Here is a 25939-nt window from a genome sequence, read left to right as displayed (position 1 = left end):
TATTAAAGGTGTGCATCACCATGCTAGGCAAAACAAAACAAAAAAACCCAGTGTGGAGTTCAGCCAGGTGACTGGTCCTGGTCCGTCAAGGTGGGAAGACCACCCTTACTGTGGGCAGCACTGTCCCTTGGGCTGGGAGGGTCTTGGATGGCACAGAAAGGAGGAAGCTGGCTGAGTGCGGGCCCTCATTACTCTCCACCTCCTTCCTGCTCACGTGATGCCAGCTTCCTGCTTCTGCTGTTTCCCACCATGATGGGCTCCACCAACCCTCAGAAACCACAAGCCAAATTAAACCCTCTTGCTTCCGTAAGTTACTTCTGGTTGAGTATTTGGTACCAGCAATGAGAAAGTAATAGATACAGCAACATAGCAATACTATCTCAAACAAAACAAAACTCCCCACAGACAAAAACAGATGAGTTTGGCCAGCTACTGCTGTCTTGTGTGTTCTTTTCCACTGTGTGAGGTCTGCCACTATCCTAGGAGGGAGCAAAAAAGTGCAGCCCTTCAGCCCTGGGCTTCCCAACTTATAACACCGAGACAAAGAAATCTCTCTTAAGAAAGAAAGACAGAAAGCAAGCAAGCAGCTCATTACATGTTCTCTTGCTGGACCCTGAGTGTCCAGGTCCTGGTAAGCTTCCTTGTCTCAGCGTGAAGGACTCAGGAACCAGATGGACGCCATGACAGGCTTCAGAGTCCTCAGTAGGCCTAAGTTTCTGTTTCCTGGCAAGATCTAAGTTTTTATCTTCTGGTAAGGGTGGGTTTAACAGTTACTGGAAACTGATTATGCCATACATTCCTGTAGTCAAAGATAAGTTCAATTTCCCTAGCCCCAACCCGCCCAAATCCTAAGCCAATCAGAAGAGTACACTGGTGAAATGAACCAATCATGTACACATCCCCTTCTTCTAAATTCAAATCCCTATAAAAACCCTGCCCTCCAGCTACTCGGGGTTCTTGTACGGATCCACTGCATTGGTGAAGTCAAGAGACCAAGCTCAGGCCCGAAATAAAGCTCCTTGCCCTTGCGTACGTGTTTGGTTCTCCTTGGTGGTCACTGGGGGTGCCGAGAACTGGGCATAACAAGCACACCCTTGTGCCCACCCTTCCCGCTCTCCACATGGCCAGGAGCTCTTGGCATTTTCTTCTTTTTTTCAAGGTGGGGTCTCATTCTAGCCCAGGTTGACCTGGAATTCACTATGCAGTCTCAGGCTGGCCTCAAACTCACAGCAATCCTCCTTCCTCGGTTTCCCAGGTGCTGGGATGAAAGTGTAAGGGTCCAAGAATCACTAAAGAAAGATCCCTGACTCAAATAGTATCCAAAAACAAAGAACATTTATTCTGCAGAATCAGCCAGCATGCAGGGTCAACTGTTCATGCAAAATGGCGACCCAAGAGGAGCACGCAGGCTCCTGTTAAGCACAACTATGGGAATTCCAGGTGGGTCAGGACATCTTCTGACATCATTGGCTAGGCAAGCCATGGTTACAGTTGTACATCTCTGATTGGTTGGGGCAAAAGCCCGGAAAAGGGACATGTTTGGACATGTCTCCAGGAGCTGAGTCAGCTCCCAGGGCACAAAATGGCAGCTATCTTCCCTGGCCACATTTCAGGGTTACTGGCCTGCCTGCCCTTTGTGGTTTTGCCCAGAAGTCTTGCCTACCTCTCCAGGATCTCCAGGACACTGTAACTTAGGCCTAGTTAGGCCTTACTGAAGCCTGTCATGGCGTCAGTTTGGTCCCTTCAGAAAGATGTGCACCACCTATTATGAGCATGTAAGGACCAGCATATGGTCCAGGACCAGTTTAGGATAAACAAGTTTGTTATGAGAGTAAAAATGTAAAGTCAAACCTTGTAAGCAAAACTAAGACTAAGCTGTGTGCGGTGACATAGTAGAGATTAGCAGGTGTGTGTGTGGAACTCTAGATAAGTAGTGGAAAGTATAAAAACCCCAGCTGCTCAGCAACCGTTGTCTCAGTCTTCCCGACACTATGACTGACTGAAAGGTTACTCAGCAGTCCGGACCGAGACCTCCGCGAGACGCATCACTGATCCAAATTCATCTGCCCGACACGCTGTCCGAACGAACGATCAAGACTCGGCTTGAAACACCGCGAACCGAGAAACACCGCGAACCGAGAGAAAAAGTTGCAGCACGGACTCCGCGTTGCCAGGTCGTAAAGTGTCAGAGACGTCGCAGCCCAAGTCTCGCGTTACTACAACCCAAGTCTCGCGTTATCAGGTTGTATACATGTTAGACTCGTTAGAAATATTCTTGTGTTAGTAGTGATGAATATGATTTGGTTATATATTATATTAGCTATAATATTAGTTGTGATAGTTTGGACTTGCTTGTGTGTGACTTTCATCCCAGTAAACTCCTTTGCGAGTACACCAGCATCTGAGTATTATTGACCTTCGTGGGCGGAATCCTCTCAACCAATCATCCTTGAGAGAGCTCGCGACAGCACCACACCCAGCTCTTTCATTCTCTCTATTTTATTTTATTCATTTGTTTATTTGCAAGCCAGAAAGAGAGAGAGAGAGAGAGAGAGAAAGGATGATACAGCAGGTCCTCTAGCCACTGCAAACAAACTCCAGATGCATGGTGGCACACACCTTTATTCCTAGCACTCGGGAGGCTGAGGCAGGAGAATAGCCCTGAGTTCAAGGCCACTGTGAGACTACATAGTAAATTCCAGGTCAGCCTGGGCTAGAGTAAAACTCTACCTCAAGAAAACAAGAAAATAAATAAATAAAATAAAATACTAATTAAAATAATGGCAAAACACAAGCATTTATTTGTCATATTGGAAAATTTGGTGATGCTGGCAAGAAACACATAGAAAGGCTGGTGTGGTGGTGTATGCCTTTAATCTCAGCACTCAGGAGGGACTAGGTGTGATTAGATATCAATGATTTCCTAGTGGCATTTTGGGCTTACTACACACTGTAGAATTTTGCCTATTATTGTAGTTTATGAGCACCTGGAGGAATGAAAGTAAGACAGAATAATAGCAGAAAATATGTTTTTCTTAAACAAAGCAGCTTTCCTCGTAGTGTGCCATTACGTGATTTGAAACACACAAAGGCAGCCGGGGAAACACAGGACTTCGCGTCCGTGTTAACAACGCCGGTCAGCTGCGCCCCCGAGCCTCCTTGAGAGGCGTCCACGCAAGGAAGAGATTCAAACTGGTACATGAAGATTAACAACAGTTGACCTTTCTACATTTCTAAATGGCAAGCCAACACAACTCATGGTTTTGGCGTACTACTATCAATCAAAGCCCATCTTTTCACTAAAATTCTCAGTGCTCTTTTAGAGTGTTTACTCCCGGCGGAGTAGTTTCTGTGAAGGGCTTGCCGCACTGAAAATCCATTCACGAGAGCACCAGTGAGCACCCTTAGGACACGACGGGGGCTGGAGGTGCGGCCACTGTGAAAGGCGCTTGCTTGCAAAGCCTGACAGTCCAGAGTTGATTCCATGGTGCCCATGTAAAGCCAGATGCACAAAGTGACACATGCATCTGTAGTTCCTTTGCAGTGGCAAGAGGCCCTTGTGTGCCCATTCTCTCTCTCCCCTCCTCACTTTCCCTCTCTTTTGCCTAGCAAATAAATAAATAAAATTAAAAGGAAAAATCCAGTCCTAGAATACTACAACAGGAAAGAAAATGTGGAGAAATAACCCCATCAGCGGGGAGAGGAACTCTGGGGCGACGTACCCCTGGGGAGAAGCTGGGTGAGGGAGACATTCCAGGCCAAATCATCCTCCATCGATTGCTGACTTTACTCCCGACTTCACGTCGCAGTGGCTTCTCCCTGCTAGGGCCCAACACCCGACCACAAGCAGCTTATGTAAGGAAAGAGTTTGGCTCACAGTTTGAAGGGGAAGCTTTATGTTGCAATGAGGTTCGCATTGCTGGTAGAAATCACCCAGCCAAAAGCAGCTTGTGGGGGGGGGGGGAGAGGTTTATTTTGGCTTATAGGCTCAATGGCACGAGCAGAGGGTGGACATCAGCCCCTGGCCAACATCAGGTGGACAACAGCAACAGGAGAGTGTGCCAAACACTGGCATGGGGAAACTGTCTATTATACCCATAAGCCCTCCCCCAACAAAACACTTCCTCCAGGAGGCATTGATTCCCAAATCTCCGTCAGCTGGGGACCTAGAATTCAGAACAGCTAAGTTTTTTGGGGACACCTGAATCCAAGCCCCACACTTCATCATGTCAGAAAAGCATGCCCCTAGCCCACAGTATCAGGAGTGAAGCAGCCTCTAGCCTGTAGACAGCCCAGGGAGGGCTGCACTAAGCAACCTCAAGGAGCACCCCAGTCCCCGTGGCATTTCCTCCCCCAGCCAGGCTCGGCCTCCCAGAGGCTCCATCAGCGACTCCGTGGGCCACTGCATTCAGACCACCACGTTTGTGACTCCGCTGGCAACATAGAAGAATGCATTCCTAGGAAAATAATCTTAACCATGGCAATTAGGGTCCCAGCAGGCTTTGCAAAACCTACTTATCCCCTTGTCAGGGAGCCGAAGACCTCCAGTTGCCCGCGTGCCGCGGGGCGGGGAACGGAGCTCCTTCCCTCTCGGGGACAAATGTGGACGGAAAGGACACGAAGCGCAAGGACAGCCTCCTGTTCCTTCCCGCGCTTGGGAAGCACAAGTCCAGTATCTGCTTCCTTTTCTTTCACGGTGCGAATTTCACTGGCGCCCTTGATAGCTGGGTCCAGGCAGGAAAAGGCGGAATTGTCACGAGCACGGCATCAAAGAGATCAACAAGGGCTGGAGGGGTGCCTTTCGTGGCTGAACCGGCTCCCCAGCCTGGAGTGTCGCGAACAGCAGATTGACATGGTATGGAGGTTTTGCTGACAACTCTTTCACATGTAGTCTTACCTTCCTTCATCGTCAGGCCGAGGCAAAATACAGTTTCCTTCTTTTCAGTGTCAATGACTATTTTGGGAAGACTGGGGAGATGGCTCAGCACTTACAGCACTTGCTTGCAAAGTCTGTTCTGCTCTGTTGGCCTGGGGTTTGATTCCCCAGGACCCACATAAGCCAGAAGCACAAAGTGGCACATGAGTGTGGAATTCGTTTGCAATGGTAAGAGGCTCTGTCATGCCCTTCTTTTTCTTCCTCTCTCTTATAAATAAATTAAAATATTTCTCTCTCTCTCTCTGTCTCTCTCTCTCTCTCTCTTTTCAACATAGGGTCTCACTGTAGCCCTGGCTAACCTGGAATTTACTGTGTAGTCTCAGGGTGGCCTCAAACTCATGGTGATCCTCCTCCTACCTCTGCCTCCCGAGTGCTGGGGTTATAGGTATACACTATCACACCTGGCTACAATAAAAATAGCTTTTTACTATTTTATTTCTTTATTTATTTGAGAGAGATAGAGGAAAAGGCAGAGATAAAGAGAGAATGGGCACACCAGGGCCCCTAGCCGCTGAGAACGCACTCCAGATGCATGCGCCCCTTGTGCATTTGGCTTATGTGGGTCCTGGGGAATTGAACTGTGGTCTTTAGGCTTTGTAGGCAAATGTCTTAACTGCTGAGCCATCTCTCCAGCCCTGTAGTAGTAATTTTAAAAATATTTTTACTGGGGCTGGGGAAATTGCCTAGTGGTTAAGGCATGCGTCTGGAGTGCGTTCTCAGCGGCTAGGGGCCCTGGTGTGCCCATTCTCTCTTTCTCTCTGCCTCTTACTCTCCCTCTGAAAGAAAGAAAGAAAGAAAGAGAGAGAGAGAGAGAGAGAGAGAGAGAAAGAAAGAAAGAAAGAAAGAAAGAAAGAAAGAAAGAAAGAAAGAAAAAAGGAAAGAAAGAAGAAGGAAAGAGAGAGACTTGCTAGCACAGCCAGGCGCACCTTGAAGCGCCTTTCACAGTGGCTCCTCTCCAGTTCTGTTGTGTTCTGGGGTGCTCACTGGTGCTCTCGTGAGTGGATTTTCAGGGCGACAAGTTCTTCAGAGAAACTACTCCACCAGGAGTAAAACACTCTCGAAGTGAACTGAAAATTTTAGTGAAAAGATGGGCTTTGATTGATAGTACACCAAAACAATGAGTTGTGTTGGCTTGCCATTTAGAAATGTAGAAAGGTCAAGTCTTGCTAATATTCATGTACCATCTTGAATCTCTTCCTTGAATCTTTCTACCATTTACCCATCCACCATTGATCTATCATCCATCCATCCATCCATCCACCCTTCTATCTATCTATCTATCTATCTATCTATCTATCTATCTATCTATCTTTCTGTCTATCTATCTGTCTATCTGTTTATCTATCTATCTATCTATCTATCTATCTATCTATCTATCATCTATCTATCTTCCTCTCATCTATCTATGCAGGTAAAGGGTTAAACAGACTGGGCAGAGTTCAAAGAGCTCTGAGAGGCCCAAACTGGGAAATGGGATAGGTAGCGTCTGTAGGAATCAGATGGCTCGCTTTGCTGGAGTCCACCGGGGACACTGCTGCTGCTGCTGCTGCTGCTGCTGCTGTCCAACCGGATGGCTGTCAGGCACAGGCTGGGCAGAGCTGCAGAGCTTGTGTGTGAAGGGGGGGCTGGGTCCAGGCAGACCCCCGGTGGACAGTGGATCCAGATGGCTGAGCGGGGGGGCAGGGACATGGAAGTCTGAGTTGGCCACGCTAAACGACGTGGACCAAGCTGAGGTGCAGCCCCTGGGACAGCACATTGGGAGTTCTCTGCCCCTTGTTGTTCAGCTGAGGTGACGGCCCATAGGTCAGTAGGACCATCGCCAGCACAGGGGTAAGTGTGCGCCTCTTGGTGGGATCCAGGTGAGGGAGTCACACCCTTTCCTCAGTCTGTTGTGGCTGAGAAATTCTAGGGCCTGGTTTTCCTGATATGACTTTAGTACATTTAAGTCCAAATTTATACTGATAAAAATTTCAACTCTTGGGAATAAGTTTTCTTTTCTTTCTTTCTTTCTTTTTCTTTTCACAATTTTTATTAACATTTTCCATGATTATAAAAAATATCCCATGGTTGGGCTGGAGAGATGGCTTAGCGGTTAAGCGCTTGCCTGTGAAGCCTAAGGACCCCGGTTCGAGGCTCGGTTCCCCAGGTCCCACGTTAGCCAGATGCACAAGGGGGCGCACGTATCTGGAGTTTGTTTGCAGAGGCTGGAAGCCCTGGCGCGCCCATTCTCCCTCTCTCTCTATCTGTCTTTCTCTCTGTGTCTGTCACTCTCAAATAAATAAATAAAAATTAAAAAAAATATATCCCATGGTAATAGCCTCCCTCCCCCCCACACTTTCCCCTTTGAAATTCCATTCTTTTTTTTTTTTTGAGGCAAGCCCAACAGACTGGCCTCACACCCCCCCCCCCCCCGTGCCCCACTTATTTTTTGAGACAGGGACTCACTCTAGCTCAGGTTGACCTGGAATTTACTATGTAGTCTTGGGGTGGCCTCAAACTCACAGTGATCCTCCTACCTTTGCCTTCTGAGTGCTGAGATTAAACCACCTCGTCTGGCTTGGCCTTTTTTTTTTTTTTTAATTTTTCGAGGTTGGGTCTCACTCTAGCCCAGGCTGACCTGGAATTCAGTATGGAGCTATGGAATCTCAGGGTGGCCTCGAACTTGTGGCAGTCCTCCTACCTACCTCTGCCTCCTGAATGCTGGGATTAAAGGCGTGTGTCACCACACCCGGCTTTTTTTTTTTTTAATGCAAGAAAGAGAAAATTGGCACTCCAGGCCTCCAGCCACTATAATCGAATGTCAGACACTTGCGTCACCTAGTGTGCATGTGCAACATTGCATGCTTGCATCACCTTGTGCGTCTGGCTTACATGGGACCTGGAAAGTAGAACATGAGTCCTTGGGCTTGGCAGACAAGCACCCCAATGCTAAGCCATCTCTGCAGCCCTAGGAATAAGTTTTTATTTATTATTCATTTATTTATTTTGTTTTTTTGCAAGGTAGGGTTTCACTTTAGCCCAGGCTGACCTGGAAATCACTCTATTGTCTCAGAGTGATCTTGAACTCACAGTAATCCTCCTACCTCTGACTTCCCAGTGCTGGGATCAAAGGCATGTACCACTATGTCCAGCTCTTTATTTTGTTTATTTATTTGTTTGGTTTTCTGAGGTAGGGTCTCACTCTAGCCCAGGCTGACCTGGAATTCACTATGGAGTCTCGGGGTGGCCTCGAACTCACGGCAATCCTCCTGCCTCTGCCTCCCGAGTGCTGAGAAAACCCCCTGGCCCTACTTCCCACATGGGCTCTTGACCCCCTCCTGCCCTCCACCTGGCAGGGGCTCCCTATCTGAGGTTTCAGCCGTGGAGGGCTGAGATCAGGGGGCTGCATCTGGAGGTGATCTTCATGCTGCCAGAGCCCTGGGTTCGTATAAGAGTCACAAGGCAAGAGACATTTCTATCTCTGTCTTTTTTTTTTAATTTTTTTTTATTTATTTAAGAGCAACAGACAGAGAAAGAGGCACAGAGAGAGAGAGAATGGCCTCAAACTCATGGCAATCCTTTTACCTCTGTCTCCCAAGTGTTGGGATTAAAGGTGTGTGCCACCATGCCCGGCTTCTATAAGGAATACTTTTAAATAGTGTTCAAAACACATCAGGGACCCTTGGACATGTGGTGATGCATGACTTTAAACTCAGCTCTCCAAAGGCAGAGGTAGGAGGATGGCCATGAGTTTGAGGCCAGCAAGCCTAAGACTACACAGTGAATTCCTGGTCAGCCTGGGCTACAGAGAGACCCTACCTTGAAACGCAAAACAAAACAAAAAGTCACTTTACTTAGCTAGCCTTAGTGTTCTTATCTATAAAATGCATCAGACATGCATAACAAAATCTCAACATGTGATGCTTGCTTGCAGTCACTATGCATATAAAATAATGTTTTAAGAGTCAAGCCAGAAATGATGGCTTGCCTGTAATCCCAGCACCCTGGAGGCTGTGGCAGGAGGATTATGAGTTTGAGGTCATCCCAGGCTACAAGTAAAGAGGAAGACACAAAAGAAAGAAAGGGGGAGGAAGGAAGGCAGGCAGGGCAGAAGGAAGGGAGAGTAAGGCAGGGAGAAAAGGAGGAGAGAGGAAGGAAGGGTATGTATAAGATATTACTTTTAGTCGGGCGTGGTGGAGCACGCCTTTAGTCCCAGCACTTGGGAGGCAGAGGTGGGAGGATCACTGTGAGTTCGAGGCCAGCCTGAGACTACATAGTTAATTCCAGGTTAGCCAGGGTCAGAGCGAAACCCTACCTCAAAACACAAAAACAAAAACAAAAAATTACTCTTCAGATAACCTCTCCTACTCTGAAGGAAGGAAAGCGCTATATTTAACACGGGCGCATATAATAGCAAATATTTCTAGTCCAATTTAACTGCTGTCATTGTTCCCATGGCAACACCTCGGTCTGAGGAGGGACAAAACATGAAGAGATTCTGTAAAAGATTTATGGTCACTCATCTCAGATTGTCTGTGTGGGTCTTGAGAACAGGCGTTATCCTACGTGTGTAATAAAAACTCTAAGGTGTTTATCAGCGGTCTCCCTTGGGAAACCAATAATTTGGAAGCGCTCAGTCATCCGGTCGGTACGGCTGTCCCAGAAGCCCCGCAGACTGGAGCCAGGTGTGCGTCCCGTGTGCTCACCGTGGAGACGCGGCAAGAATAAAATCCGCCGCCAAGTCCGGACAGAAGAGAGGTTCGCGGTTGGATCTTGGGGCTCTGTGAGCTGCGGTGCAGCGTTGAGGAAGCAGCAGGATGGAGGCTGTGGGGAGAACCGGGCAGACAGCCCGTGGGTCAGTGGCACATCCTCCTCCTCTTCCTTCTTCTCTCTCTCTCCCTCTCCACTTTGCACACGACTCACCAGGCAACCTCTGTATATAAATATCCCTAAATTGAGTATCTTCAACCAAAATTTTCTTTTTCTTTGAAGGTAGGGTCTCAGGGTCTCACTCTAGCCCAGGCTGACCTGGAATTCACTGTGGAGTCTCAGGGTGGCCTCGATCTCACAGTGATCCTCCTACCTCTGCCTCCCCAGTGCTGGGTTGAAGGCATGCTCCACCACGCCCAGCTTGTATGTTCTGATAGGATTTTCCAACACTTGGCATGACTCTCAGAAGACACAAAACCAATTCCCTCAGCAAGATTTCCCCTTTTCATGGCATTTTAAGAACCCAGCAATTCTTTTTTTTTTTTTTAATTTTCTTTTGGTTTATTTTTATTTATTTATTTGAAAGTGACAGAGAAAGAAAGAGGCAGAGAGAGAGAGAGAGAATGGGCATGCCAAGGCCTCCAGCCATTGTAAATGAACTCAAAACGCGCGTGTGCCCCCTTGTGCATTTGGCTATCATGGGTCCTGGGGAATCGAGCCTCAGACCAGGATCCTTAGGCTTCACAGGCAAGTGCTTAACTGCTAAGCCATCTCTCCAGCCCTCACTCAGCAATTGTGTTTTTTTTTTTTTTAACTATCATAGACTTTTAGACTTGCTTCCAATTGGAGTCTATTGAATTATAATTACTATAATGCAAATCCTCTTTAGTTACGAATTTTACATCCTTTCTAAAGACAAGTCAACATAATAATTCCCTTCTGAAAGCCTAAAAGGAAAGCAGTGCAGGCCTTGAACGCTGTTGTCTCCACAGAGCAAGTACTCAACCAGCGACACAATTATGTTCTCGTTGAGGAAAAGAAGGGTTTGTTTCAGCTCACAGTTCGAAGTTGCTGTCCATCATGGCAGAGAAAGTGTGCACTGGGGTGACAGAGGGGTGACAAGGCTTACTTACGTCTCCATGGATGAGGAGGTAGCAGGATCGCCAGGAGTTTGAGGCCAGCCTCAGATCATATAGTGAATTCCAGGTCAGCCTGCACTAGAGCAAGACCCGACCTTGGAAAATAATAAGTAAATTTAAAAAAGAGTAAAATCTATGTTCCATATAGAAATTGTTTTTATTTATTTAAAAAATATATATATATAGATATATATATATATTGACAACTTCCATGATTGTAAACAATATCTCATGGTAATTCCCTCCCTACCCCCACTTGCCCCCTTGAAATGCCATTCTCCATCATATCCCCTCCCCCTCTCAATCAGTCTCTCTTTTATTTTGATGTCATCATCTTTTCCTCTTGTGATGATGGTCTTGTGTAGGTAGTGTCAGGCACTGTAAGGTCATGGATATCCAGACCATTTTGTGTCTGGAGGAGCACATTATAAGGAGTCCTGCCCTTTCTTTGGCTCTTCCATTCTTTCTGCCACCTCTTCTGCAATGGACCCTGAGCCTTGGAAAAGATATATGTGATAAAGATATTTCAGTGCTGAGCACTCCTCTGTCACTTCTTCTCAGCACCATGGTGCCTTCTGAGTCATCCCAAGGTCACTGCCATCTGAAAAAAGAAGCTTCTCTAACCAAAAGTGAGAGTCGTATTAATATAAGGGTATGAACATTAAGAGAAGTGCTTACTGGGCAGTTTGGTGAGCATAGTATATATATTTAGCCAGAGAGCAGCAGACGTTACACCATAGAGCTCATGACTACCCCTGTTGTAGGTTTTCAGTATCAGGGATGTATTCCCTCCCATGGAGCGGGCCTCCAGTCCCATTAGAGGGTGGTTGGTTTCCCCCATGACAGATGTACCACTATTGCACCCATTGGCTCATTTGGCCTGGCTGGCCAAGTAGAAGGTTTGCAGTGTCCACTGTTGGGTATCTAGAAGTTGTTTTTAAAAAGCTGACAACTGGCCAGGCATAGTGGTGCACACCTTTAATCCCAGCACTCAGGAGGCAGAGGTAGGAGGATCACCGTGAGTTCAAGGCCACCCTGAGACTACATAGTGAATTCCACGTCAGCCTGAGTTACAGTGAGACCCTACCTCAGAAAAACAAAAACAAAAACAAAAACAAGCTGACTACTGGGGTTGGGGAGATGGCTTAGTGACTTAGCAGTTACAGGCTCTTGCTTCAATGTCTACCAATCCTCAGTTCAATTTCCCAGTACCCAGTTAAAGCCTGACAGGCAGCCATTTGCAGCACCAAGAGACATTGGCATGCCCTGCTCCCACCAGCCCACAAATAATAAAATAAAATAAACAAGACTAACTTAATGAAGTAATACTTGAAGATCTTTACTTAATATAGACTGATAAAAAAAGAAACTTTCCCTCATGGTATGAGGCTTGAATCAGGACAAAATTTTTGAGACATACTCAGGATACTTACTCTTCAAAATAGGTGTCATTGGGTTCGAGAGATGGGTCAGTGGTTAAGGCACTTGCCTGCAAAGCCAAAAGACCCTGGTTCTATTCCCTAGTACCCACATGACAGCAGATGCACAAAGTGCACATGCATCTGGAGTTGTAGTGGCTGTAGGCCCTGACATGCCCATTCTCTCTCCTTGCAAATAAATAAAAATTAAAACACCAACAACAAAAAATGAGAGCTCTACTAATGGACAGGGATTATCCAACTTTTTGGTTAAAGAACAGACATGAGGGGACTGGAGAGTTGGCTTAGTGGTAAAGGCACTTGCTTGCAAAGCCAAAGGACCTCAGTTCCATTTCCCAGATCCCATATAAGCCAGATACACAAGGCGGCACAAACATCTGGAGTTCATTTACGGTGGCTGGAGGCCCTGGCATTCGCTCTCTCTCTCTCTCACTCTCTCTCTCAACCCCTCTTTCTCATAAATAAATAGATAAAGAAAGAAAGAACAGACATGAACTTAGGGTCTGGAGTTCAAGGATTGTTCCTAAACCTCAGTTCTCTGTAACAAACCCACTCAGAGAATAGCTGTGAATCCTGCAAGAAACCTGCTTAAAGAGAATCTGGTGAGACCCCCCTTGGTCAGGGGCCTTCCAGAATGAAACTGCAAATCTGTCTGTGTCTGTAATTTGGTATAATATGAAATGTTCTAAAAGGTCTCTCATCAATATACACCTTCCCCAGAACCACTCTGCCAGGGAATATGAAATTCTGCTTGCAAATGTGTGTGTGCATTATTAATGCAAAGAAACGGAACCAAAGAGACTCCCAAGGTGGCGCAATAGCAAGGTGACCTGAAAGCGGGGCGGCGCTTCCTTCTCTCATATAATACTCGTGCGTACCTTTGCCATGTGTGGAACTCGGTTCAAAAGATACACAGGGCTTCACAAGCGAAAGAGTGCGGTCTCAATAAGGGAATTCGACCAAGACAGTTCAGTGAAAATATAAGGGACATATATGCATGTGTGTTTTTGAACCCTTTAAATATGTATAGTATATGCCATATATATTATACATATTTGTTATATATTATATGTATTTATATATGTAATATATATGCATATATATGAAGTAGTTTTCATAAGTTTGGGGGTTTAGGGTATGTTTCAAATACTAAAGTAGCAAAATTTGGGCTGGAGGGACGGTTTAGTGGTTAAGGCGTTTGCCTGCAAAGTCAAAACACCCTGGTTTGAGTCCACATGACACACGTAAGCCAGATACACAAGGTGGCACACACGTCTGGAGTTCCTTTGCACTGGAGGCCCTGGCACACCCATTCTCTCTCTCTCTATGTCTCTTGCTCTCTGACTCTCTCAAATAAAATAAATAAATAAATAAATAAATAAATAAATAAAATAAAATAGTAGAACTTGGATGAGGAAATCCTAAACATTGCATACGTTAGAGAAATGTTAACATAATAAGCCAATAATGCTTTTAAAGCAATTTTGTCAATCCCCATTTTTTTTTCTAACATTTATTTTTTTATTTATTTGAGACAGAGAAAAAGAGTCTGACAGAGAGAGAGAATGGGTGCATCAGGACCTGTAGCCACTGTAAGCTAACTCCAGATTCATGTGCCACTTTGTGCATCTGGTTTTACATGGGTTCTGGGGAATCAAACCCAGGCTGTCAGGCTTTGCAAGCAAGCACCTTTAACTGCTGAGCCCTCTCTCCAACTCTGAGACATTTCTTAGCTGAAGTATACAGTCGGCTCTTGTCACGTTATTTCCGTGACTATCTTGCCAGTCATCTCCTGTTTGCCGCACTTTGTTCCTTCCCCTGCCTCCTTTCATTGTGGTTTTGGTTGAAGAATTTCTCTCAACAAGTCTGTTGGGAATTCACTTTTGCCTTCTTCCTCTTCTATAGACCTGGAAAAGTTTTTATATCACCCTGATTCTTGACAAACATCTCTGCTTGGTATAAACTTCTAGGGTGTCAATCCCCATTTTTGAGCAAGATAAGAAAAATATTATTCACCTGTATAGTAAAGAATCTAAGACAATCACAAAGGCCCAAATGTGATTTTCCTCAGCAATTCTTGTCTAGGGTATTTGGTAACTTAACTAATGAAAACAAAAGACGTGGTAGAAATGGCGGCACTGATTCCAAACACTAAAGTGAACCTTAAGAGAGAGCCGCAGCAAGGCTGCCTTCCTACAAGTTTTTTGGTGGGGGTGGTGTTTTTTTTTTGTTTTTTGTTTTTTTTGGTGCTGTTTTATTTATTTATTTTGTTTATTATTTTTTTTTTATTTGAGAGCAACAGACAGAGAAAGATGCAGAGAGAGAGAGAGAGAGAGAGAGAGAGAGAGAGAGAGAGAGAGAGAGAATGGGCACACCAAGGCCTCCAGCCACTGCAAACAAACTCCAGATGCATTTGCCATCTTGTGCATCTAGCATACATGGGTACTGGGGATTCAAGCCTCGAACCGGGGTCCTTAGTCTTCACAGGCAAGCGCTTAACCGCTAAGCCTTATTTTTTATTTTAGTTATTTTATTTTATTTATTTTCTTTTTGGTTTTTCAAGACAGGGTCTCACTCTAGCTCAGGCTGACCTGGAATTCACTATGTAGTCTCAGGGTGGCCTTGAACTCATGGCGATCCTCCTACCTCTGCCTCCCGAGTGCTGGGACTAAAGGTGTGTGCCACCACGCCCAGCTTTGGTGGTGTTTTATTTTGAGACAGGGTTTTGCTTTGTAGCCCAGGCTAACCTGGAACTTGCCATGCTCCTGCCTCAGCCTCTTGCCAGGTACTGCCATGCAGGTCCTCTGCAAGTTTAAAAAATATATATTTTATTTATTTATTTGAGATGGGAGAGGAAGAGAGGAAGAGGCAGAGATACACAGAGATTGAGAGAGAGAGAGAGAGAGGGAATGGGTGCACCAAGGCCTGTATCCACTGCAAATGAGCTCCAGATATAAGTGGCATTTTGTGCATCTGGCTTTACGTGGGCCCTAGGGAATTGAATTGGCTTCATAGGCAAGTGCCTTAATGACTAAGCCATCTCTCCAGCCTTGTTTTGTTCTGTGTTTTAAGAAATATTTAGCAGTGAGCTGGAGGGATGGCTTGGCCGTTAAGGCACTTTCCCTGTGAAGCCAAAGGACCCAAGTTCGATTCCCCAGAACTTACATTAAGCCAGATGCACAAGGGGGCGCATGCATCTGGAGTTCGTGTACAGTGGCAGAAGGCCCTGGTGCCCATTTCCTCTCTCTCTCTCTGCCTCTTTCTCTCTCAAAGAAATAAATAAAAATACAATTTTTTAAAAAAAGAGAAATATTTTATGGGGCTGAAGAGATGGCTTAGCAGTTAAGGCACCATCTCTTTAGCCATGTTTTGTTTTGTGTTTTAAGAAATATTTTATGGGGCTAGAGAGATACCTTAGGGATTAAGACACTTGACTGCAAAGCCAAAGGACCCAGGTTCGATTCCCCAGAACCCACATAAAGCCAGCTGCACAAAGAGGAACATAAGTGTCTGGAGTTCGTTTGCTGAGGCTAGAGGCCCTGGTCTGTCCATTCTCTCTCTTTCCTTGTGTACATCTGTCGCTGTCAAATAAATAAAAGTAAAAATAGTTTTTAAATTATGAGCAATTCGTTTGAAGCATTTTAGAATTTCTAGACACAGTGTTGTGGTCCCACCCGGTCCTTCTGCCCTGGTCTTACCGGCAGAGAACAGAGTCATGACCCTCTCTCAGTCACGTTGTTCTAGCTCGCTGCTCCAATCCTGTTCATTCAGAACTGCTCATTGTTCATCTCCCTATTCATTAGTTATGCATGAGCTCATTCATAATGCATGGTGATGACTTACAGACACCAAAGTGGACGTTTGCAGAGCCGCCTTTAAATGAACAAATGAACACCAAGGTTTATGAAGTAAATGTCAATAGAGAAAAGACAAGGAAAATACCATTCTCTTAAGGACAGTTTATTTTTAGGAAACAACAAAGCTTAATAATATATTGAATCAGTAAAGCTTTCATTACATCTTGTGAACCTTACAGCTTCCTTTTGTTAGCCTCTAAAATGAAAACACTGCAACTTTGTACCACAAAGCCTCCCCAATATCTTAATCTGTAATTATCATCCTGGGGTTGAGTCACAGAGCTAAACTTAAACAAACTGGTGATACCATCTTGATACTTTTTTAAACCATTTTTTTAAGGTCACAGACCTCTTGTTACAGATCAACTAAGGACAAAAACATTATTTGTGGGGGCTACAGTCCTGAATTTAGGGAAGACTAACCTCTGGAGCTTGCTTTCTTTCCTTCTTTCTTTCTTTTCTTTCTTTCTTTTTCCTTTCCAAGGTAGAGTCTCGCTCTAGCTCAGGCTGACCTGGAATGTAATATGTTATCTCAGGGTGGCCTAGAACTCATGGCGATCCTCCTACCTCTGTCTACTGAGGGCTGGGATTAAAGACATGGGCCACCATGCCTGGCATATGGAGCATTCTTGTTTTTTAAGATTTTATTTTTATTTATTTATTATAGACAGAGACAAGGGGAGAGAGAGAGAGAGAGAATGGTCATGCCAGGGCCTCTAGCCACTGCAAATGAACTCCAGATGCATGTGCCACCATGTGCATCTGGCTTTACATGGATTCTGTAGAATCAAACCAGGGTCCTTAGGGTTTGCAGGCGTGCACCTTAACCACTAAGCCATCTCTCCAGCCCCGTATGGAGCTTTCTTATCCAGAAGTGAAATAGCTGTTTCTAGGAGAGTCTCAGGAGTTTCTAGGAGTCTCAGGGTGGCCTCAAACTCACAGTGATCCTCCTTCTTGTGCTGGGATTAAAGGTGTGTGCCAGCACACCCCGCATGATAGGTGTTTAAAAATAGTGGCTCCTGGCTGGGCGTTATAGCACACGCCTTTAATCCAAGCACTTGGGAGGCAGAGGTAGGAGAATTGCCATGAGTTCGAGGTCACCCTGAGACGACATAGTGAATTCCAGGTCAGCCTGGGCTAGAGTGAGACCCTACCTTGAAAAAGAGGAAAAAATAAAAACTAAAAAATAAGCAATAGTGGCTCCTAGTACTCATACAGGAAAGACACTGAGCAAGTGATAGGAGCTTGAAATTCATTTGAAAATCCCCTTAGCAGCTCTGTACCTGCCATGGAAAGTGACAGCTCCAGTCCCCCCACCAGGGCCTCCAGCCACTACAAACACCCTCCAGATGCATGTGCCCCCTTGTGCATCTGGCTTGACATGGGTACTGGGGAAATGAACCCAGATGGCTAGGCATTACAGTCAAGTGCCTTAACCACTGAGCCATCTCTTCAGCGCTCCCCAAAATCCCAGAGCAGAGTCCACTTAGCGCCTCTGTACCTCTCGTGGGGAGTGACGGCAGCAGTCCAGCTCTTGTCCCATCTGTTAGGGACCAGTCTGCCATGTCTCCTTTTATAATCCTGACAGCGTCTCCATCCCACCCGGCGGGCATCACCTCCCTTCCAGTATATCTTGGATAGCTTTACAGAACTCATCTCCTATCCAAAACCAGCACTAATGATGTCTAATGTATATGAAAAGATTGGAACCCATATTTTAACACTCCTAGATTCACAGTCATAACTTAGAGTAAAGAGCCTCAGGGAAACTCACTTTCGGACGCCCTTGGCAGAGAGCCGACCTCAGTTCGGGTCCTTTCCTAGGGTTCCTCTGGCTGTAGAACCTAGACGCTTCCCAGCTCGGCCCGCGCTCCAGCGTGCTGTGCTCTCCCAGTGACCTTTTGCATGTTGTTTTTAACCCTGTATCTTTCTTGTAATGATTACCTTAAAATCAAAGTGGAAAGGCAACTTAAAGGTATTATTAGCCTCTTGGGGATTAAAGTATTTTGCTTTAGGTAAAACTGTAAAAAGATAATGGGTAAGAAAGTGCTTTGCAAAATATTAAGTGATTATTTTAGTCATCCGAGTGTTATTGTCTTTTTATGATTGCGCCAGTTACAATAAGAAAGGCACGTTGTTCTCTATGATGAGCTTTAGCTAGAAGTCGGGCTCTCTTCACCTTCATCATTTCCTCTGCAGCTATTTGTTTTCTTTGTTCTGGAAGAGCTATGCATTTCTGAAATGATAGTCATAGACTCATACGCCAAAAAAAGACCTCAGAGCTGCAATTCATCTCTTTGCCTTTGGGCTGTCCTTATACATTCTCAAAGCCATTGATAATTGAAAAAATATAAAGCAAATATTTTCCTGATTATGAATGCAATTGATACATTTTAAAAAGAAGTCCTACACCTTCTCTCCACTTGCTTGTTTTGACAAGACCAGTGTTCAGCTATCAAGGGGAAAACAAAACACTGCCAAACAAAAGGTGTATTTTAAGCTGGGCATGGTGGCGTTGCCTTTAATCCCAGCACTAGGGAGGCAGAAGTGGGAGGATTGCCATGAGTTCGAGGCCACTCTGAGATAACATAGTTAATTCCTGGTCAGCCTGAGCTATAATGAGACCCTACCTCAAAAAACCATTAAAAAAATAATAAAAGGTATGTATGTGTGTGTGTGTGTGTGTGTGTGTGTGTGTGTGTGTGTGTGTATATATACATATATATACTTTTTTTTTTTTTTTTTTACCATACTTCGTATAAAAAGCAACAATTGTGCCTGGACGGCATTGTCCTTAGCGTTGGGTCTTCTGACCCTCTTCTGCCCTGGTTGATTTGCCTTGCAAATATACTGAGAAAGTAACTGCATTAGAACTGTTCAAGGGAGGTGCTGGAGAGGGGCTGGGCAGTTATGGTGCCTGCTTGCAAAGCCTGATGACCTGGGTTCAATTCCCCACTACCCATGAAAAACCAGATGCACAAAACGGTGCATGTGTCTGCGGTTTGTTTGCAGTGGTGAGAGGTCCTTGTTCTCCCTCCCTCCCTCCCTCCCTTTCTCCTTCCCTGTCTTTCTCTCCTTGCAAATAAATAAATATAAATAATTTTTTAAAAGAAATATTCAAGGGACATTAATAAGAACGTGTTCCATAAAAACAAGTAACAGGTGAGCCAGCTGTGGTGGCGCCCGCCTTCAATCTCAGCACTCGGGAGGCAGAGGTAGGAAGATCACCAAGAGTTTGAGGTCACCCTGAGACTCCATAATGAATTCTAGGTCAGCCTGGGCTAGAATGAGATTCTACCTCAAGAAAACCAAAAAGAGCAACAACAACAAAAAATTTACCACCTTGAGACTACATAGTGAATTAAAGATCAGCCTGGGCTACAGCCTTAACAATAAATAAATAAGGGCTGGAGGGATGGCTTAGCGGTTAAGGCATTTGCCTGCAAAGCCAAAAGACTCAGGTTTGATTCCCCAGGACCCATGTTAGCCAGATGCACATGATGGCACATGCATCTGGAATTCATTTGCAGTGGCTGGAGGCCCCACACGCCCATTCCCTCTCTCGCTCTCCCTCTTTCTATCAAATAAATAAAAATAAAAAATATTTAAAAAAATAAACAAACTTAAGTAAAAAGTCTATGCCAATTCAATTGTCATTTTCACCTTATGTTATTATTTACTATTGCTTGTGCCAATTTTATCACAATCATACACTCATCTGTGTTCATAAGCCATTATACCATAGATATTTCCATATTCTGTATGGTGCTGATAGCATTCATTTTAATAAATTAACAGTATTTCGTTAAATCAACATGCAATTATGAGTTGTGTTTTATCACTATATAATGAGATAATAACATCTTGGGGCATACAATTTTCTCCCAATTGCAGTGACAGCTCAATGTAAATTTCCTAAAGTTAGAGTTTGAAATTGCATGTCAAATTACTCTTCCTAATTTTTTAAATTTTGCATGATTATCCATACAGGAGGGCTTCAACTCTGAATGTTTCAGTAATTTGCAGTCTCTGTGTGTGTTGGGGATTGAACCTACGGCCTCACGTATGTTAAACAAGTACTCTACTACTAAACTATACCCCCAGCCCCAGTGGCTCTCACCTACACTAATTTTGAAATGGCTATCTTTGCTGTCATTGTCTGAAAAGCAAATAAAGGGGGAAGTTACAACTGCCGCACACATTAGATTACAGAAATCAGATTACTTTCAGATTATGAGAGAGCAGCTGAATTCCTATATCGGATTACCGTTAGTGGATGGATTGATGTGTGGGTTCCTGGGTCCTTGGGCTGGCTGTGGTCCCCCAAGGCGTCCCAGGCAACCAGGGTGGTGAGCGTGTGAGAATCACTCTCAGGAGACAGTTTTGATGAGCAGCTCTCCATTTATTTTCAGAGAAATGGGTTTATAAGCAGTTGAGGGTCCTAAGTGGATTGGCTGTACAAGGTTGCTTGCTGATGCCTAATTAGCATATGGAGACATACATTCCAGCACGTAGGCAATGGCAAAGGGAAGTTTTAGGGTACAGGGGGATGGGCTGTGCAAAGGTGCTGGCTGATGCCATATAAGGAGTTTCCTAGGCACCTGGCCAAAGGCCACAGGGGTATGGGCAGAGCCTAAGTCTTATCTGAATGTCTACGTATCCAGTGCTTGGAGAGAGTGACCTTACTTCCTGCTGATCTTGGGTGGAGATTTTGTTGGGGGTGGGTGGGGGGTGGGGGGGGTTGTCCAGGCTCATTGCAACCCCCAAGAGTGTGGGGAGGAGCTCCCTTGCTGGTCTGGTCCCCCAGATATGAGGCGATTTAGGCCGCTGCAACCTCTCCCTAGCCTGGGGCCTTCGCCTCAGACAGCTTAGGTTTGCTTTAGCCCAGGCCCTGACTGTGTCCCACATCAATGTGCAGGCAGAAAATGAGAAGCCCTGCTCCCAACCAGGCTCCCTATCAGGCCCCTGTGAGAGATTCTGTGATAGGTAAAAAGTCCACATTTTATAGGTGATTCTCTTCTGACTTGATTATATCTCTCTCTCCTTCACTGATAAAACTGTCCCATAGGAGAAACCAGATCCTAAACCCTGGCTGAGACAGCACAAAGGGGATGCACAATAGCTAAGCATCGAGGGGACACAGGCCTTCCGCACAGAGGACCCGGGTTCAAGTCTTTCATTGCACTTAAGCCTTGCCTCCCACAATAGCTTACCCGTGCTGGGAGCATCTGTTTCACAAGACTGGTGGAGATTCTGTCTGCAAAGGCCCTGCACAGGACCGGAGGCCACCTGAGTGGGGATTCTGGAATCTTCTTTCTCTTTAATCCAGGCTCCACCTTTGTTCTCCCACCAGCAATGGAAACCTGTCTCTGCCCTCTGCCTGGTGCTTTTCTGTTCCATTTCTCTGCCATTCCACTTTCCCCACAAATTCCTTTCTTCTCGCCTCCAAAATCCTCAGGCCGGAGTGGGAAGCCTTTCAGTGTGATGTCGTCAAAGGAAATGACCTCCTCTTGGCCACCACACTGTCTGGTGGGACCACTGTCTGCAAGCAGAAAGCAATGGCCACACCTTCTGGAGATGAAGCAGGTGCCCCAGGGTTTCTGTGCCCCTATGTCACCCTCGCGGGGTGCCTGGTACAAAGTGAACAACGGCTTCTTGCTTTGATTTAATTCTTTGCTATTATGATTACTGTTTTTTAAAATATTTTATATTTTTATTTATTTGAGAGAGAGAACGGGCACACAAGGGCCTTAGCCACTGCAAATGAACTCCAGACGCATGCGCCACCTCGTGCATCTGGCTTACATGCATTCTGGAGAATCAAACCTGGGTCTTTTGGCTTTGTAGGCAAGCATCTTAACCGCTAAGCCATCCCCCCAGCCAGTGAGTTTGGTTTTTTTTTTTGAACCTTTTAAATAATTTTTATTTATTTGCAAGCAGAAAGCAAGAGAGATAGAGAGAAGAGCGACAAACAGAGAGAGAATGGGCACACCAGGGCCTTCAACCACTGCAAACGAACTGCAGACGCACGTGCCCCTTGTGCATCTGGCTTACGTGGGTTCTGGGGAATTGAACCTGGATCCTTTACCTTTGCAGGCAAACGACTTAAAAGCTAAGCCATCTTTCCAGCCTGATTCATGCTTTTTAAAAAAATTTCCTCTTGCTCCCTCTCCCCTGCCTTTATATTTCCTACGTAGGGACATTCCACACTGTTTTGAATACGGCCCTGTGATCACCAAAGACGGATACTGGCGACTTTGTCTCACCTCCAAACAGGTGTGCACGCATGCACGCACGCGTGCGCACACACACACACACACACACACACACATCCCAGTAGGTCAATGAGTTTTAAGTAAAAGAGTGAGAGTGGAAAAAAATCTAGCTTGTCAAGAAAACAGCTTTCACATATCTAAATCTGCCTGTTTTGGGAAGCGAGCCAAAGTCAAGGGTCCGTGACTACCCCACTTCTACTGCGTTCCATTTATTATTTATATCGTGCATATTGCAGCAGAAGTACCAGGAAATGAGGAACAGGGAAGAGGGGAGGTCCCTCCACAGCCTGTGGGATGCAGGTGTAAATAAGGCATTGTTCATTATCACTGGCCTGAAAATTGGGAGGGAGCCCCAACTAAAGCTTCTGTCTACTGTGCTTAAAGTATGAATAATCCTTGTGGGGGGTGGGGATGGGCCCCCATGTGTCTGGTATCCACCCTAAAATTCAAAACCTCACTGGAAAATAAGTGATATCAAAACACACCCTATAGCCTCACCCCCCCCCCCAAAAAGTTTCAGGGTTTGTGTGTGTATGTGTGTGTGTGTGTGTGTGTGTGTGTGTGTTTTCATTTAGCCTTGGTTTCTGTGGTAACAGACAGCAACGACAGCTCTTGCAATCTGAGTTTCGCTCATATGGTTTTCAGTTTCCGAAAGCATTTGGAAATCTTCAAAGGGGGAGCAAAGGGAGTCAGATGATTATCAAGACATGGGGCGCCTACCCCGCATCTGTGTGTACAGTCGGGGTTCAGCTCCTCCGTGTTCCTGATACTCCAGAACGAGGCCTGAGAGGCCTCGGGACCCCTCTGAGAACACACACACCACCCAGATGCTTTGAGACTACTCGGTATCTCCACAACACGGCTTGCTTTAAAGGTGACCGCTGGGTAGACTGGTTTTTTGGGGGCTGGCCCACAGAGGCCTCCATAAGCCTCTTTTGTCATGCAAATTTCCTTCCAGAAACTTGGTGCCAATGAATAAGTTAAATACCGCTACTCCAGCCTGCGGTGTTCAATATTGTCTTGAATGATTAAAGAGGCTGACTCCCGTGGGAGCAGAGCCCACGCTGCAGAGCTTATTAGGTTTTGGAGCAGTTTCGGTGAGAGTTGTGAGGGCAGGGGCTGGGAAAAGAGACCAGGCGAGGTGCCACCAAGAAAGTTGTCAGCTCCTGCAACGAGGAAGCGGGGGATTCAGCTGTCCACCTGCAGAAGGATGGAATGGCCACTGCCCTTCAGGATCAGGGTCTTCTTTGTTTTTAAATTTAAATTTTTTTTTACTTTATTTTATTTTTTGCTTTGTGAGGTAGTGTCTTGCTCTAGCCCAGGCTGACCTGGAATTCACTATGTAGTCTCAAGTTGATCTCAAGCCCACAGTGATCCTTCTACCTCTGCCTCCCAAGTTCTGGGATTAAAGATGTGTGCCAATCATGCCTCGCTTATTTTTTTTTTTAATATTTTATTTATTGATGGGAGAGAGAGAGAAGGAGAGAGAATGGGCCCAGTAGGGGCCTCCAACCACTGCAAACAAACTGCAAACACATGTGCCCCCTTGTGCATCTGGTTTTACCTGAGTGCTGGAGGATAGAACCTGGATTCTTAGGCTTCACAGGCAAGTGCCTTAACCACTAAACCTCGCTCCAGCCCCTTGTTTGTTTTTTGAGACACAGTCTCACTGTAGTCCAGGTTGGCTTCAAACTCATAGCAAACCTCTTGCCCCAGCCTCCCAAATACTGTGGTTATAGTGACAGCCACCATGTTTAACTCAGGATTAATACTTGTGTGTGTGTATGCAGATGCGTACATGTGCGTGGTGCATATGTGTGTGTGGCCAGGTGTCTTACACACATTTATTTATTTATTTATGAGAAAGAGAGGGGAAAGGGGGAGGGGGGACTGGCACGCCAGGACTTAGTCACTGCAAACAACCTCCAGGTGCACGCGCCACCTTGTGCACATGTGTCATCTTGTACAGCTGGCTTACGTGGGTTCTGGGGAGTTGAACCAGGGACCTTAGGCTTCACAGGCAAGTGTCTTAACCACTAAGCAATCTCTTCAACCCATCATACACTTATTCTTTTTGTGTTTTTGAGACAGGGTTTCTCAATGGCCTGGAACTTATAAGTTGGCTATACTGGCTTGCCAGGGAGCCTCAGGGATCCATCTGTCTCTGTCGCCAGGCCTGGGATTTTTTGACATGGGGTTTGGGGATTAAACAGGTCCTCATGCTTGCAGGACAAACATTTTTAAAAACAGAGCTATCTCCTAAGTTTGGGAATAACTTTTTTTTTTTTCTTTTTCTTTCTTTATTTATTTGAGAGCAACAGAGAGGGAAATAGGCAGAGAGAGAGAGAGAGAGAGAATGAATGAATGGGCACACCAGGGTCTCCAGCCACTGCAAACAAACTACAGATGCATGAGCCACTTTGTGTATCTGGCTACGTGGGTCCTGGGGAATTGAACCGAGGTCCTTTAGCTTTGCAGGCAAGCGCCTTAACCGCTAAGCCATCTCTCCAGCCCATCGTTGTATTTTAAAACAAGACCTACCCAGTGGATAACACTTAACCCGATAGAGTGACCAAGAAACTGTTCTGTGGTGTGTGCATTGTACTTTTCTCAAATCCTCAACAACGTTGTTCGATCCTCACGGTCACCCCACGAAGATGGCAGCATCTCTAATCCGTCTGCGGAAGAGAGAGAGGAGGCCCACGGGGCAGTTAGCAAGGGAAGAGGTGAGTTGCGAACCACCACTTCTCACCTGTTACAGACAGCTTTCCCTTGCACAACCAGCTGGCTGCAGAGTCCGTGGCACACGGCGATAATCCTTCATTCAGTGTGTCAAGAGCTGCACGCTGCTGTTCAAAGGGTGTCTGGCCAGTCCTAGCAGGTGGCTGAATATGGACCCAGCTCTTCCGACTCTTCAAGAAATGTTGGACATTTAGATTCACTCAGAAAGCCGGAGTTTTTGTTTTGTTTTGTTTGTTTGTTTGGACGGGGGGTGCAGGGGGAGGTTCAAGGTAGGGTCTCGCTCCAGCCCAGGCTGACCTGAAATTCACCTATGTAGTCTCAGGGTGGCCTCGAACTCACGGCGATCCTCCTACCTCTGCCTTCCCAGTGCTGAGATTAAAGGTGTGCGCCATATTCACATGGTGGTACATTTGAAAATGAGATGGAATCCAAAACTTTCATGTGAGCCAGCGCACCCGCCCACCAGGAAGACACCAGCGTGCTTGGGTCCTGCCGGGTCGTCTCTGGAAAGAGGACAGGGGACGTCTGTGACCGCGCACGGTGCACTCCGGCCTCGTTCCTTCTGGACATCAGACTCTCACCTGCCCCGTGATTCCTCCTGTCCTCTGACCTCTCTCTTTTCCTTCCTTCTTTCCTTCCTTCCTTTTTTGTTTTTTCAAGGTAGGGTTTCGCTCAAACCCAGGCTGACCTGGAATTCACTATGAAGTCTCAGGGTGGCCTCGAACTCACTGCGATCCCACTATCTCTGCCTCCTGAGTGCTGGGTTTAAAAGCGTGCGCCACCACGCCCACCTTTTCTTCTGCCATTTCTGTCTAAATCTTTCTCACTTTTTGCTGTGAGAAACCTGGAAATGAAGTTATGG

The sequence above is a fragment of the Jaculus jaculus genome, chromosome 12 (genome assembly GCF_020740685.1).
Source record: "Jaculus jaculus isolate mJacJac1 chromosome 12, mJacJac1.mat.Y.cur, whole genome shotgun sequence".
Classification (NCBI taxonomy): domain Eukaryota; kingdom Metazoa; phylum Chordata; class Mammalia; order Rodentia; family Dipodidae; genus Jaculus; species Jaculus jaculus.
Note: the sequence above shows the minus strand (reverse complement) of the source record.